This window comes from Coregonus clupeaformis, chromosome 35 (assembly GCF_020615455.1).
Source record: "Coregonus clupeaformis isolate EN_2021a chromosome 35, ASM2061545v1, whole genome shotgun sequence".
Classification (NCBI taxonomy): Eukaryota; Metazoa; Chordata; class Actinopteri; order Salmoniformes; family Salmonidae; genus Coregonus; species Coregonus clupeaformis.
Genome location: NC_059226.1, coordinates 39,314,862 through 39,331,618, shown reverse-complemented (window position 1 = coordinate 39,331,618; position 16,757 = coordinate 39,314,862). Strand labels below are relative to the sequence as shown.

General features: G+C 43.6%; 1 long non-coding RNA gene across 1 annotated transcript; it reads left to right on the top strand.

The window, feature by feature from the left end:
• Positions 1-1,283: 1,283 nt before the first annotated feature.
• Positions 1,284-15,133, top strand: LOC121575644. Its single transcript, XR_006657792.1, has 3 exons — positions 1,284-1,415; positions 14,780-14,810; positions 14,917-15,133. It is a non-coding gene; the product is annotated as an uncharacterized LOC121575644 (long non-coding RNA).
• Positions 15,134-16,757: the final 1,624 nt, after the last annotated feature.

The following is a 16,757-nucleotide window of genomic DNA, read 5'->3' as shown; positions in this document are numbered from 1 at the left end:
CAGATCCTTGCTACATTGGGCAGTGCATTATCATGCTGTAACATGAGATGATGGTGGCGGATGAATGGCACGACAATGGGCCGCAGGATCTCGTGACGGTATCTCTGTGCATTCATGTTGCCATCGATAAAATGCAGTTGTGTTCGTTGTCCATAGCTTATGACTGCCCATACCATAACCCCACTGCCACCATCGGGCATTCTGTTCGCAAAGTTGACCACTCGCCCACATGACGCTATACACGCTGTCTGCCGTCTGGTACAGTTGAAATCTGGATTCATCCATGAAGAGCACACTTCTCCAGTGTGCCACTGGCCATCGAAGGTGAGCGTTTGCCCACTGAAGTCGGTTACGACAGCGAACTGCAGTCAGGTCAAGACCCTGGTGAGAACGAGGAGCACGCAGATGAGCTTCCCTGAGACGGTTTCTGACAGTTTGTGCAGATATTCTTCAATTGTGCAAACCCACAGTTTCATCAGTTGTCCCGTGGCTGGTCTCAGACAATCCCGCAGGTGAAGAAGCTGGATGTGGAGGTATAATATAAAATATAATATAATATAATATGCCATTTAGCAGACGCTTTTATCCAAAGCGACTTACAGTCATGCGTGCATACATTTTTGTGTATGGGTGGTCCCGGGGATCGAACCCACTACCTTGGCGTTACAAGCGCCGTGCTCTACCAGCTGAGCTACAGAGGACCAGCTACAGAGGTCCTGGGCTGGCGTGGTTACACGTGGTCAGCGGTTGTGAGGCTGGTTGGACATACTGTCAAATTCTCTAAAACGGTTTATGGTAGAGAAATTAACATTACATTTTCTGGCAATAGCTCTGGTGGATATTTTTGCAGTCAGCATGCCAATTGCATGCTCTCTCAAAACTTGAGACATCTGTGGCATTGTGTTGTGTGACAAAACTGCTAATTTTAGAGTGGCCTTTTATATTTCCCCAGCACAAGGTGCACCTGTGTAATTATCATGCTGTTTAATCAGCTTCTTGATATGCCACACCTGTCAGGTGGATGGATAATCTTGGCAAAGGAGAAATGCTCACTAACAGGGATGTAAACAAATTTGTGCACAACATTTCAGAAATAAGCTTTTTGTGCATATGGAACATTTCTGGATTCTTTTATTTCAGGTCATGAAACATGGGATCAACACTTTACATGTTGCGTTTATAGTTTTGTTAAGTATATATTTAAAAAAAATCCATACAAACTATCAATAACGACATTTAAATTAAACTAAAATCAGACTACTTTTCTGTTCTAATTAGGTCCCTACTCAGAAGGATCCTGTGAGGTCGGGACATTTTCTGGCAACAGAAGTCCTTGCAAGTAGCAGTGCTTCTGCCGTGAAGTCTTGGAGGCAAGGGCACAGTCATCATGCAAAAATTCCCAGTCATCATGCTAGGTAAGGGATCCTTTTTAAATATGTTTAAGTGATTGATAAGACTGAACTAGATCAATGATAATTAAATAATTAATATTATATTGTGTTGCACCTTTAATAAATAGCCTAACAAATTAACAACTCTTACAAGTAAAGTACAAAGACTTTTGATTGTCTTTATTAAGACATCCTCTATATCAAATTTCAGCCAGACCGCACAGCCAGCCTGAGCGACCTGCATGCCCAACCCCCACCAGTCTAGTCAATAACTCAACTCTCTCCCCAACACAACTTCCTTCCCATATTTTATAAAAGTTGTATAAAAACATACAGAAACAGTACACCCTCCATATAACTCATATCATAGGCCTAATAGTACTGTAGAGCTCTTTTTACTTGCACACAATATAGCTGGGCCACCCCGTCCTGTCCCAAGGGGTCCAAGGCCCCTGCAGCGCCCCAACCCAACACACCCCACTCAGCTTTGGGATCTTAGCGAAACATTCATTATTGGTTTCAGGTGTGTTAGGCCAAGGCCAGAGAGTCAACCAACTGTACGGCAGACACCCAGGACCTGACGTGGGCATGTTTTCAATACAGACTCCTTTTTTCCTACTGTATTCCATATAAGGCATCCAGACCTTATAAAAGTTGCACAGTATACCCTTAATCTTGTAATAAATCAAATCTAGTGATACATAACTTGACATTTCTTCCATCCATTGTGGGAGGATAACCAACACTCCAATTAATGGTAATACATTTCTTAGCTTCTATAAATGCTAGGTTAGTTTTTTTGGGGTATCTGTACTTTACTATTTATATTTGACAATGTACTTCACTACATTCTTAATGAAAATAATGTAGTTTTTACTCCATAAATTTTCCCTGACACCCAAAAGTACTCGTTACATTCTGAATGCTTAGCAGGACAGGAAAATGGTGCAATTCACGCACTTATCAAGAGAACATCCCTGGTCATCCCTACTGCCTCTGATCTGGCGTGGACTCACTAAACACACATGCTTCATTTGTAAATTATGTGTGCCCCTGGTAATCCGTAAATAAAATATATAAAATGGTGCAGTCTGGTTTGCTTTGCTTTTAATACTTAAGTAGACCTGTCTGCTGCTTTTGATACTGTGAACCATCAGATCCTCCTCTCCACCCTCTCCGAGCTGGGCATCTCCGGCGCGGCTCACTCTTGGATTGCGTCCTACCTGACCGGTCGCTCCTACCAAGTGGCGTGGCGAGAAGCTGTCTCCGCACCACGTGCTCTCACCACTGGTGTCCCCCAGGGCTCAGTTCTAGGCCCTCTCCTATTCTCGCTATACACCAAGTCACTTGGCTCTGTCATATCCTCACATGGCCTCTCCTATCATTGCTACGCAGACGACACACAACTAATCTTCTCCTTTCCCCCTTCTGATAACCAGGTGGCGAATCGCATCTCTGCATGTCTGGCAGACATATTAGTATGGATGACGGATCACCACCTCAAGCTGAACCTTGGCTAGACGGAGCTGCTCTTCCTCCCGGGGAAGGACTGCCCGTTCCATGATCTCGCCATCACGGTTGACAACTCCGTTGTGTCCTCCTCCCAGAGTGCGAAGAGCCTTGGCGTGACCCTGGACAACACCCTGTCGTTCTCCGCTAACGTCAAGGCGGTGACCCGATCCTGTAGGTTCATGCTCTACAACATTCGGAGAGTACGACCCTGCCTTACACAGGAAGCGGCACAGGTCCTAATCCAGGCACTTGTCATCTCCCGTCTGGATTACTGCAACTCGCTGTTGGCTGGGCTCCCTGCCTGTGCCATTAAACCCCTACAACTCATCCAGAATGCTGCAGCCCGTCTGGTGTTCAACCTTCCCAAGTTCTCTCACGTCACCCCGCTCCTCCGCACACTACACTGGCTTCCAGTTGAAGCTCGCGATCTGCTACAAGACCATGGTGCTTGCCTACGGAGCTGTGAGGGGAACGGCACCTCCGTACCTTCAGGCTCTGATCAGTCCCTACACCCAAACGAGGGCATTGCGTTCATCCACCTCTGGCCTGCTGGCTCCCCTACCTCTGCTGAAGCACAGTTCCCGCTCAGCCCAGTCAAAACTGTTCGCTGCTCTGGCACCCCAATGGTGGAACAAGCTCCCTCACGACGCCAGGACAGCGGTTATCCCACTGGCTATAAGGTGAATGCACCAATTTGTAAGTCGCTCTGGATAAGAGCGTCTGCTAAATTACGTAAATGTAAAAAAATGTAAATGTAAGTATACAGTGCATTCGGAAAGTATTCAGACCCCTTCACTTTTTCCACATTTTGTTACGTTACAGCCTTATTCTAAAATGGATTAAATTGTTTTTTTCCCTCATCAATCTACACGCAATGCCCCATAATGACTGAGCAAAAAACGATTTTTAGACATTTTTGCAAAAAGTATTAAACATAAAAACCTTATTTACATAATTATTTCAGACCCTTTGCTATGACACTCGAACTTGAGCTCAGGTGCATCCTGTTTCCATTGATCATCCTTGATGTTTCTACAACTTGGAGTCCACCTGCGGTAAATTCAATTGATTTGACATGATTGAGAACGGCACACACCTGTGTATATATATATATATAAGGTCCCACAGTTCACAGTGCATGTCAGAGCAAAAACCAAGCCATGAGGTTGAAGGAATTGTCCTTAGAGCTCCGAGACAGGATTGTGTCGAGGCAGAGATCTGGGGAAGGGTACCAAAAAATGTCTGCAGCATTGATGGTCCCCAAGAACACAGTGGCCTCAATCATTCTTAAATGGAAGAAGTTTGGAACCACCAAGACTCTTCCTAGAGCTGGCCACCCGTCCAAACTGAGCAATCGGGGGAGAAGGGCCTTGGTCAGGGAGGTGACCAAGAACCCGATGGTCACTCTGACAGAGCTCCAGAGTACCTCTGTGGAGATGGGAGATCCTTCCAGAAGGACAACCATCTCTGCAGCACTCCACCAATCAGGCCTTTATGGTAGAGTGGCCAGACGGAAGACACTCCTCAGTAAAAGGCACATGACAGCCTGCTTGGAGTTCGCCAAAAGGCACCTAAAGGACTCTGACCATGAGAAACAAGATTCTCCTGGTCTGATGAAACTAAGATTGAACTCTTTGGCCTGAATGCCAAGCGTCACGTCTGGAGGAAACCTTGTACCAGCCCTACGGTGAAGCATGGTGGTGGCAGCATCACGTGGTGATGTTTTTCAGCGGCAGGGACTGGGAGACTAGTCAGGATCAAGCGAAAGATGAACGGAGCAAAGTGCAGAGAGATCATTGATGAAAACCTGCTCCAGAGTGCTCAGCACCTCAGACTATTGGCGAAGGTTCACCTTCCAACAGGACAATGATCCTAAGCACACAGCCAAGACAACGGAGGAGTGGCCTCGGGACAAGTCTCTGAATGTCCTTGAGTGGCCCAGCCAGAGCCCGGACTTGAACCCAATCGAACATCTCTGGAGAGACCTGGCAATAGCTGTGCAGTGACGCTCCCCATTCAACCTGACAGAGCTTGAGAGGATCTGCAGAGAAGAATGGGAGAAACTCCCCAAATACAGGTGTGCCAAGCTTGTAAAGCGTCATACCCAAGAAGACTTGAGGCTGTAGTCACTGCCAATGGTGCTTCAACATAGTACTGAGTAAAGGGTCTGAATAGTAATGTAAATCCGATATTTCAGTTTATTTTTAATACATTTGCAAATAATTCTAAAAAACCGTTTTTGCTTTGTCATTATGGGGTATTGTGTGTAGATTGAGGGAAAAAAATAATTTAATCAATTTTAGAATAAGGCTTTAAGGTAACAAAATGTGGAAAAAAGTGAAGGGTCTGAATACTTTCCCGAATGCACTGTATTTCAATAATTACATTTACATTTGATACTTAAGTACATTTAAAACCAAATACTTTTAGACTTTTACTCAAGTAGTAGTTTACTGGGTGACTTTCACTTTTACTTATGTCATTTTCTATTACAGTTTTTTACGATCGCTTACACACTAAAATTTTCCCACAATTAGCAAAACCTTACACTCAAGGAGCAAAACACAAGGCTAGATTTGCACAACTGTAAGCACATTGTCAGCTTCACACTATTTGCAAAACATTACACACAGTGATTTGCAAAACACTAAACACACTTGTATACATCAGACACAGAAGTATATCATGATGTCACTTCCTTGCAATTCCAAAGCACTGACTGTCAAATTACCACACCTATGAGCCAATCTGTTAAACACAACCATCAGGTGCACAAACACATGATTGCTAAATTGTAGACACACCAATCAGGTTTAAGCACTATAAAAATGCAGCAGGTAGGTTCACCTGCCTTCAACCAAAATGGAAGGAGTCAGAAGAAGAGTGAGGGTGAGAGGAGGAGTACACAGAGGAGGAGAAGGAGGTAGAGGAAGAGGCAGAGGCCGAGCCAGAGGTCGAGGAAGACCTGAAGCAGGAGGAGAACGTGCACAAAGAAGAGGAGAACCAAACTTATCAAATGACATTCGTGCAACACTAGTGGACCATGTTGTGAACCACGGATTGACGCTGAGGGAGGCTGGACTGAGAGTTCAGCCAAATCTTAGCAGATATACAGTGGCATCTGTCATAAGGACTTTTCGACAGGAAAAACAGGTAAAAGAAGATCTGTCTACAGTTACAGCCGCTTATTGTATGCACCATATCAGCACTTGTGATACTCCTTCCTGTGACATTGTACAGTAAGTTACATGTATTATTCTCTACATAGGATTGAGGGTCGGGAACAACAAGGAGGAAGGGGGCCCATATTCACGCAAGAACAAGAGAGAGAGATAATAAACATGGTTTTGGCCAATAATGCTATCAGGCTCAGAGAACTACAAGCCAACATTATCGGTGACCATGCCATTTTCAATAATGTCCATCAGGTCTCTCAGTCAACACTGGCACGCATCCTGAAAAGACATCAGGTTCAAATTAAACAACTTTATCGAGTGCCTTTTGAGCGGAATTCAGAGAGGGTCAAAACGGCTCCGTGCATAGTATGTGGAGGTTTGTATTGTTCACTTTAGCACTGTGATGTTGCATACTGCACACATTACTTTTTTACATTGACTGTATACTAGACCTATCCTGAACTACACAATCTTGTCTTTCACTGTATTTCAGAGAGTTTTGCAGATGGATGCTGAGGAAATCCTGCATGAATTCATATATATTGATGAGGCAGGGTTCAACCTCACAAAGTCAAGAAGGAGAGGCAGAAATATCATTGGCCACAGGGCTATAATCAATGTCCCAGGGCAACGTGGGGTAACATCACCCTTTGCGCTGCCATTCCAGCATGGGGTTCTCCCTCAGTCATGCCAAATGGGCCCCTTACAACACACCTCACATTCTCGCATTTTTGGACCGATTGCCCCCACATCGTCACAGCAGGTAATGAAATGCACCAGATGCAATACACTGTCATCTGGGACAATGTATCATTCCACCGCTCTGCATTGGTCCAGAACTGATTTCAACACCATCCACAGTTGACAGTAATATACCTTCCACCATACTCTCCGTTTCAAACCCTATCGAAGAGTTTTTCTCTGCATGGCGGTGGAAGGTTTACGATCTCCAGCCCCAGGCTCAGGTACCCCCTCATTCAGGCCATGGAGGACGCCTGTGACCAAGTCGACGCCGCAGCTGTGCAAGGATCGATTCCGACATTCAAGACGGTTCTTCCCGCGTTGTCTTGCTAATGAGGATATTGCTTGTGATGTTGATGAAATTCTCTGGCCAGATCCAGCTAGGCGAAGAGATAATGTATAGTATGTTTACTGTAGTATTTTCTGTACAATATTGTCAGTTTTTTTTCAGATTATTTTTTATGTTTGTTGTTGTTATTTACTGTAATTGTAACCTGTACTGGATACAGTATTTTACGTTTGTCTGTTGTTTGCTGAGCTAACAGTGTTATGCACACTACTGTAGTAGCATGAAAACTGGGACATGTTTTGTTGTGATTCTCCATGTTGACTGATTTGGGTATATGGAGAGAAATAAATGATATTTTCCTCAGTCTGCAGCATTGGTCTTGTGTAGTGTTTGTATAGTTGCACTTTCTCTGTGTACTTCATTTACAGTACTCTAATCACTGAGAATTAGACTTGCTAAAAGTGTTTTAGGTTAGCAACAGCAGTGTGTAACTGGTTCAAAAGATTGAAGTCATATGAAATGTGTGTGTTAGATGGTAACAAAATATTGTTTTTATGAAGTCGTATAGTTTTGACAAAAGTGTTCAATTTTGCAAATTATATGAAGTGTTGTGCTACTTTGGTGTAGGGTTGTGCTAATTGTGTGTAGTGTTTTGACAAACCGGGCCCTGTTTTCAAAATTGTGCTTAAACAATTGAAAAAAACTGTAAGGTATCTTTACTTTTCCTCAAGTATGACAATTGGGTACATTTTCCACCACTGCCAGTAGCAATATTTCCAAGCAAACAAAAACAGGGAGAAGAGAGAATCTGCAGACATGCTGAGATAAAAGAACATACTTTTGTCAGAATTCAGCATGCCTTCAGAAGACCATAACATATGCAAATATGTCCCCCTTTTGTGTTTTACACCTCCAGCAGAATAACTACCCTTTTTGTGTGCATGATATTCAATTTCACTGGCATATAGTACATTCTATGGATGGTCTTAAACTGCATTTATGTCTGAGATTATTCTAGCATATCTGTATCCATTCATCATCATCAATAGCATCTCCTAGGTCTTCTTATATTTTTGTTTTACGTGTGTCTATCGGGAAAAGCCTCTATCAATCCCTTGATACAGTTTGGAAATCAACTTTAGAGGTTTGTCAGACTGCCTTAAAATAGTTTAAATCTTTTCAAGCTTCCTGCTTGTCCAGTGTTTGCTGCACAGAGAATTAAAAGTGTTGTACCTGCAAAAAAATCCCCTCAGCTCCGTCACAGACTGGTCTTCCCTGGCTGCCTAACCCTGATTAGACCCCTGTCACCATCTGATCCTGCTCAGATGAGGCATGACAAAGAATTACATTGGTGTAATTATACATTATATTATCCATGAATAGAATCAATGGTTCAAGAATTGAAATTAGCATTATTCCCAGATCCCAGACTATAACCTACCCATCAACTCAAAGATGGAACTTTGTATCCATTCACTGATAGTTATAATATACTGCAAAATTCACCTGAGCTCCGTGAGACTGGTCTTCCCTGGCTGTCTGACCTGCAGGACACCTGTCACCATCTGATCCTGCAAAGACATAAGTGTTGTGTACTGACTGTGCACCATGACAGTGAAGCCTGTAGAGCTGTTTACACCATGTCAGTGTGAAAAGTAGGGAATAAGCTAGGGAAACGGACAGATCAATAAAGTTACATTGCTATACTGACTAATAAAAACTCACATTGCGCTGAAAAAAGTCTGAATATCGGTATTCAGTCGTTTTGGCCGCTGGTTTCATCGTTTGATTCAGTTCTAGTGTGAGAGGCAAAAATAATAGCTAAAGTTAGTGAGCTGGCTAGCTCTGCTAGTGATTAAGATTTTTCAGTAAACTATTAGATAAACAAAGTTAATTACAGACATGACGAACATGGGTACTCTCTGTTGCTGGACAAGGACTTAATTGGTTCCCTTTTCACTGGGTTTGTGTGTGTGAAATGGGGATCTGACCTCGGGTCGAATTCCTCGCTCTTACCTAATCCATGGCTGTCCTACCTTATCAGAGACTGAAACCAGACTGTTGCCTTTGCCTCTCTCCTCAAACAAGGTCTTGGGAGCAGAGCCAGAGTTGAACAGAGTTCAGACTAATCATGAGTAATTACAGCATGACGGGAGGGAAGAGAGGAGTTGGGTTTGGGTATGTTTGAGAGATTGGAGTGTGGACTCTGTCATGTCCAACAATCAATTTTCAGGTCAAGCCAGGGTGAGCCAGGGTTGAACAGAGTTTAAACTGAACATGATTATTTTTGCATGACAAGGGCTTGATTGATTGTACAACTATTGATTCTAAACTGAATAAAAGTCCAATTTAGCCCCATCGTAGACTAAGGAAGTGGGCGGAGCGGTCAAGAGGGGGAAACTGAGGATGGTGGTGGGGAACCCAAGAGGGAGGGGCTTTAAGCGGAGATGTATGTGAAAATTACTATATAAACAGAGCTGGGAGGTGGAAAGGGAGATGCTTTGCAAATCACCTCGGCTTTGTCTGTTTGTAATAAAGTCTATCTCAATTCCACAAAAACTCTGAAATACTTGGTTCTTTGATTAGTATAAGGATGACATTTTCCACATCACTAGCTAATGGTACAATGATACATCATCAAATTTACTTCTGTTGAACCGGGACAAAACAAAGGCTACAAAACATTTCCATACACACAACAGCTGTTACTTACTGCTACCTGACCGATAGCTAGAGGATAGCTATTGCTGAACTGGCTGTGGTAGCTACTAGCTAGCTAGATAGCTAACTAGCTGCTAGTAGTTCATCCACTTCAGGTCGAGAGGGATGAAACATTAGCTAACGTAACATGTCAGTTACACTACTAACTCAGCACAGAGTAAATAATTTTGTTTCTGTCAAACAGCAGTTACATTGCCAGCTAGATCAGTCAACTAAAGAGTAGCCAGTTTCTGCTCTACTTGCTTTTACAACTCGGAGAAAAAGCGCAACACAGACAGCAGCTGCCTCTGTTCATCTCTCCGGTGCTGGTCCTATACGCCAGCATTTCATAAGCTTTACCTTCACACAGCTTGTCCGCAAGCTCTGTGTTGTCTGTGCTGTCCTAAATCCAGCCGTCAGCCTCCCCCGACCATTCTGCGGCATCCGCATGGTCCTAAAGCACACCAGAGACGCTTTTTGTATCACAGTGCAATGATAAAACTGGGGGACAAACATGTAATTTCAGAATGTGGTGGGTGGGTTCATGTCCCCCATTGAAAGTTGCGCCCTTTGGAGGCCAAAAAAACCTCTCGGCTGCAGATATGATGTCCAGCTTCTTTGACACTTGTACAGTACAATTAATAACTGTGGCTATAAATGCTACAAAGTCCACCTTTACAATAAGTGTATGCTGATCATTTGATTGACGTATAACATTTGCAACTGGTTGTGGTGCACCCACTGCCATTTCTTCTGCAGCACTGTGGCCTCTTGCCCCTTCAACTCTTCACCGCCTCCACATAGGGAGATTTGCTGTACAGCCCTGATACTTGACACCTCAACTGCTTTCTACCCTAACAGGGCACTCAGGAAATTTGGGAATATGATCCCCACCACAGTTGCAACATTTTACATTCCCACAGACTCTTCAATAACATATTCCTTCCATCTGCAAACACTTGACACATGGCCAAACTTTTTACACTTCCTGCATTGTAATCGGGTTGTAAAGAATGATCTCACGGCGTATCTTATATATCCCAGCTTTACATAGGTTAGTAGATACTCTTCATCAAACATCAATAATACAGATCAACTTTGCACCTTTTTCCCCCACTCCTGGAATCTTTTGCCAAAAATATTGATTATTAATGTCCAACAGGACGCCAGAGATAACACCTTTTACCTGTGCCCTGCTCCCTGAAAATGAAAGCAGTCCACTTCATGCGTCAAATAGAGTACCACAGTATGAGTCATAATACCCATAAAAACCCTAACAGTCAAACAAGGAAATGGTTCCAATCGTTTTTCCACCATTTATATTTCCCATTGGGGATTTTAGTAACACTTAAAATAAAAGGCTGTGTTTCATGTAGGCTTACCCTGGCGTGATGTTTTGATAACCGTGTAAATCTCTCTAGGACAAGGGGACTTTTATCAATATATTCACCTGTATTTACCCCCCAAAAATCCCAGACTACAGTACATTCAAAACAACTGGGAACTCGTAAAAAAATTAGCTCAGACTGAGAAAAATAGATTTGAAGGTCATCCAACTTGGAAATGGGCCTCTTCCTAGAGCTCCGAAGATCACTGACCTCATGATTTGACCTCGTATTTTTTGGAGTTGTTTTGACACGTTGCATCTATTCTAATCTACATATTTCCGCATCGGTTAACAGCATGAGAGCGGTGATTGGATGGATTCGGAGAGCCTCAGCCATGCTCCTGCCTTCAAAAGACAGGAGAAAAGCAGGCGTGTGCCGTGTTCACGTGCTAGTCTGAACTCTGAAATTTCCCTTGCTAATGCCGCGTTCAAAACAACTAGCAACTCGGAAATCTGACTTGGGTGCATTCAAGACAACTGGGAACACCAGAAGAAAAAAAACGATCTACGACTGGGAAAATCGGTTTGAACGGTCATCCAACTCAGAATTCCAACTCGGGAATTCTGGCCTCTTACTGGAGCTCCGACTTTCTGACCTTAAGGTCACTGATGTCATGACTGGAACTTGTTTTTAGAGTTCCCAGTTGTCTTTAATAAAATAACAGTATATATACAGGGGGTACGTGCACAGAGTCAGTGTGCGGGAGCACCGGTTAGTTGAGGTAAAATGTACATGTGGGTAGAGTTAAAGTGACTATGCATAGATAATATACAGAGTAGCAGCAGCGTAAAAGGGGGCAGTGCAAATAGTCAGGGTAGCCATGATTAGCTGTTCAGGAGTCTTATGGCTTGGGGGTAGATGCTGTTAAGAAGCCTTTTGGACCTAGACTTGGTGCTCCGTTACGGTTGCCGTGCGGTAGCAGAGAGACAGTCTATGACTAGGGTGGCTGGAGTCTTTCACAATTTATAGGACCTTCCTCTTACACGCTTTGTATAGAGGTCCTGGATGGCAGGAAGCTTGGCCCCAGTGATGTACTGGGCCGTCGCACTACCACTCTGTAGTGCCTTGCTGTCGTAGGCCGAGCAGTTGCCATACCTCCTCCCTATAGGCTGTCTCACCGTTGTCGGTGATCAGGCCTACCACGGTTGTGTCGTCGGCAAACCTAATGATGGTGTTGGAGTCGTGCCTTGGCCACGCAGTCATTAGGTGAACAGAGAGTACAAGAGGACTGAGTACGCACCCCTGAGGGGCCCCGGTGTTGAGGAGTCAGAGTGGCAGATGTGTTGTTACCTACCCCCCTTACCACCTGGGGACCCGTCAGGAAGTCCAGGATCCAGTTGCAGAGGGAGGTGTTTAGTCCCAGGGTCCTTAGCTTAGTGATGAGCTTGAGGCCACTATGGTGTTGAGAACGCTGAGCTGTAGTCAATAAATAGCATTCTCACGTAGGTGTTCCTCTTGTCCAGGTGGGAAAGGGCAGTGTGGAGTGCAGTATGCGTGCATGCAAATTGGAGTGGTTCTAGGGTTTCTGGGATAATGGTGTTGATGTGAGCCATTACCTGCCTTTCAAAGCACTTCATGGCTACAGACGTGAGTGCTACGGGTCGGTAGTCATTTAGGCAGGTTACCTTAGTGTTCTTGGGCACAGGGACTATGGTGGTCTGCTTGAAACATGTTGGTATTACAGACTCAGTCAGGGACATGTTGAAAATGTCAGTGAAGTCACTTGCCAGTTGGTCAGTGCATGCTCGGAGTACACGTCCTGGTAATCCGTCTGGCCCTGCGGCCTTGTGAATGTTGACCTGCTTAAAAGTCTTACTCACATCGGCTACGGAGAGCGTGATCACATAGTCATCCGGAACAGCTGATGCTCTCATGCATGCTTCAGTGTTGCTTGCCTCAAAGCAAACATAGAAGTGATTTAGCCTCGTCTGGTAGGCTTCTGTAACTGGGCAGCTTGTGGCTGTGCTTCCCTTCGTAGTCTGTAATAGTTTTCATGCCCTGCCACATCCGAGACGAGCGTCGGAGCCGGTGTAGTACAATTCAATCTTAGTCCTGTATTGACTCTTTGCCTGTTTGATGGTTCGGAGGGCATAGCGGGATTTCTTATACAGTGGGGAGAACAAGTATTTGATACACTGCCGATCTCACTCCGTCTCTCACAGTTGAAGTGTACCTATGATAAAAATTACAGACCTCTACATGCTTTGTAAGTAGGAAAACCTGCTAAATCGGCAGTGTATCAAATACTTGTTCTCCCCACTGTATATATACACACATGTTCTGAAAGGCCCCAGACGTGGGGAAAGCGTTGCCGCACAGGTACAGGTTGGCAAATAACTCGCAAGGTGGCTAAATGTTATACAGTTAATAAACTAGGATGCCTATCTTCAACGGATAGTACGAACATCCATCCATGCATGCTCTCCTGTCGGAGTTTGACAGCAGAACATCAAACACCATAAATACTTGAAGCAACCACATAAAAACTAACAACTAACTCCTCTCTTCTGGTGTGAACAATTCATTGCCAAAGACTTGGTCAACTTGTGATGCCCAAACCTGGCAGGCCTTTTTGTCTAAGCAGTATGGGTGCTGAGGAACGCTGTTCGTGTTTTGGGACGTCCAGCAGTCAGATGCCTCTTCGATCAAACCTTGCTCGCTCTATGGACAACTGCAGTAGGCTGACGGGGGATCATGGGGCCGGGATGTCTAGCTGCTCTCTTGGCTGCTGGGCTGAACTTATCCTCTGGAGCAGAGGTAACTCTGGGTCTTCCATTCCTGTAGTGGTCCTCATGAGAGCCAGTTTCATCATAGCGCTTGATGGTTTTAGCAACTGCACTTGAAGAAACTTTCAAAGTTCTTGAAATGTTCTGTATTGGCTGACCTTCATGTCTTACAAAGTAATGATGGACTGTTGTTTGTCTTTGCTTATTTGAACTGTTCAACTGATTGGCTGAAACGCATTAAGAAGGAAAGAAATTCCACAAATTAACTTTTAAGAAGGCACACCTGTTAATTGAAATGCATTCCAGGTGACTACCTCACGAAGCTGTCTTAAGCTAATATAAAATATATTTTGATTTGTTTAACACTTTTTTGCTTACTACATGATTCCATGTGTTATTTCATAGTTTTGATGTCTTCACTATTATTCTACAATGTAGAAAATAGTAAAAATAAAGAAAAACCCTTGAATGAGTAGGTGTTCTAAAACTTTTGACCGGTAGTGTATACTGTATATATTGAATAATAAAACAAAAATATTCTTTATAATACCGTTTCATAAAGCAAATAAGTAACATAGCTGTGGTAATTCATCAAGGACTGCATCAAACCCGTTACTCCTTCAGTCACGAGCTGGGCTGTGACACCACTAATTTGTCCAGATGCTTATGAATTCTTCAAATGGCCATTTGAAACTCTTCAAACTAGTTGCATGTGTTTTCATTGTGAAATGCTCAAATAGATATCTATAGAAATACCCTAAAATAAAAGATGACATTCTGTATTGTTGCCTCATATTCGTCATCTGTCTGTTTTATGTGCTCTCTCACCATCTAATGGCTGACTTGGCTGTCTCAGTGGCTGTAGGAAATCCAGAAGTATTGTTGCCGTAAGATATATTTTAAATCAACTTCAGTACATAAAATATTCACAAATGATTGTCTAACCATCAACAATAATAAAATAGTCACTATTTTACCTTCTGTTATCTTCAGGGAGGAAGTTGCTGGACAGACATTTGTATATCTGGACCAGGACCACAGAAGCTTGTTGCTTGCATGGAGCGCCTGTGTGCCCGACTGGACAAGTGCAGAGTTCCATGTCCACAGTATAGGTCTGGCCTGGTGTGGTGCCCTTCACCTTGTACTTCTTCTCCCTCACCTGGCAGACATTAGGGAAGAGATGATAGACAACTTATAATGCAAGCTATAAGATACAACAAATAATAAAAGACAACATGATGGGTTTGTGTAATATTACAAACCTGTATTCATCACTATGTTACCTGCTCGATGTCAGATGGGTTGACGTTGCTCTCCTGGGCCAGAAAATGTGAGAGGGGAACGTTTTCCAGCGGCCAAGAGCAACTTCAATTACCCCGCCTCATAGTAGGCCTCCAGGTGGCATGTCAGCAGGTCAAATAAGGCAGGGCGATTCAACGTTTTCGTAATCTGGAAGATTTTATCTTTAAGGACCCGCATTGCTGCCTCCACAAAGTTTTTTGTGTCGTTCCCTTGGGTTGGCAGCTCCTCCCGATAGTGGTGTGCCCAACACTCTCGACGACTGAACAGTCAATCAAGTAGGCCATGAGTTTCTTGTACCTGTAATTAGTGTAAAATATTTCATTGAACAATGTCTTGTACTATCACATATTGGTGACAAAATAAATGTATAAGGGAAAATGTATCCCAGATAACAACATATCCCAAACATGGACTGGGCAAATGTAAATTTAAAAAACACAAAAACTGATCAGCAAGTCCTGGTTTTATAAAAAAAAGTTACTGAGAATTAAGCATAAGTTAATAGATTTCACCTCATTATACTACTACACTAACCTGGTAACAACTGGGTTTTGTTTGCCTGCTGATAAAAGGGGCACAACCATCTCATCCCTGGCATACGTTTTCTTTTAGTGATTTATTTGACTTTTTACCCCTTTTTCGTGATATCCAATTGGTAGTTAGCCTTGCCCCATCTCTGCAACTCCCGTACGGACTCGGAAGAGGCGAAGGTCGAGAGCCATGTGTCCTCCGAAACACGACCCCGCCAAGCCGCACTGCTTCTTGTCACACTGCCCGCTTAACCCGGAGGATTGCAACCAACTGAAAGGAGCATACACTGCCACCTACTGTACTGATGTGAGGCCTCCCTATTAATCTACTTATATTACTATACAGTATCTAACCCTGTGTTTCCACCTATTGTTCTAGAGTGTGAATTTATTACACTTTGTGACACAAAAAGGAGAAGGGAAAAAGGACGGGGAAAAGGGAAGAAAAATTGCCCTACCAACTACCCCCTACACCCATTAAAACCTCACCACTATTTCACCACTTGGCCCTATCTGATCCTACACCAGGCCAGCAGCCTGGTAGGACGGGACACTATCTTTCAACACGCATACTCTGTTTGGGACCTGACGTCCACATTGTGTTGAACAAAATAAATGGAGTTTATTCTTCTAATTTCTGGGATAGGTAGGAGACCATAAATAGCAAGAGACTAAACAAACAAGGTGTGTGTGTGTGTGTGTGTGTGTGTGTGTGTGAGACCATGTGTGACGTGACAGTGTTCCTGTCTTGACGGCTCATCGCAATATCAAATCAAATCACATTTTATTTGTCACATGCACCGAATACAACAGGTGTAGACCTTACTTACAAGCCCTTAACCAACAATGCAGTTCAAGAAATAGAGAAATAGAGTCACCTCTTTGGGCAAATAGTACCCTAGACTGTCCTGATCATCTTGTTGAGAATTCCAGATAATTCCTCCATCCAAGCAGAAATGTCCCATCCACATAGTAGGATTTTAGAAGTGCAGATAGACCAAA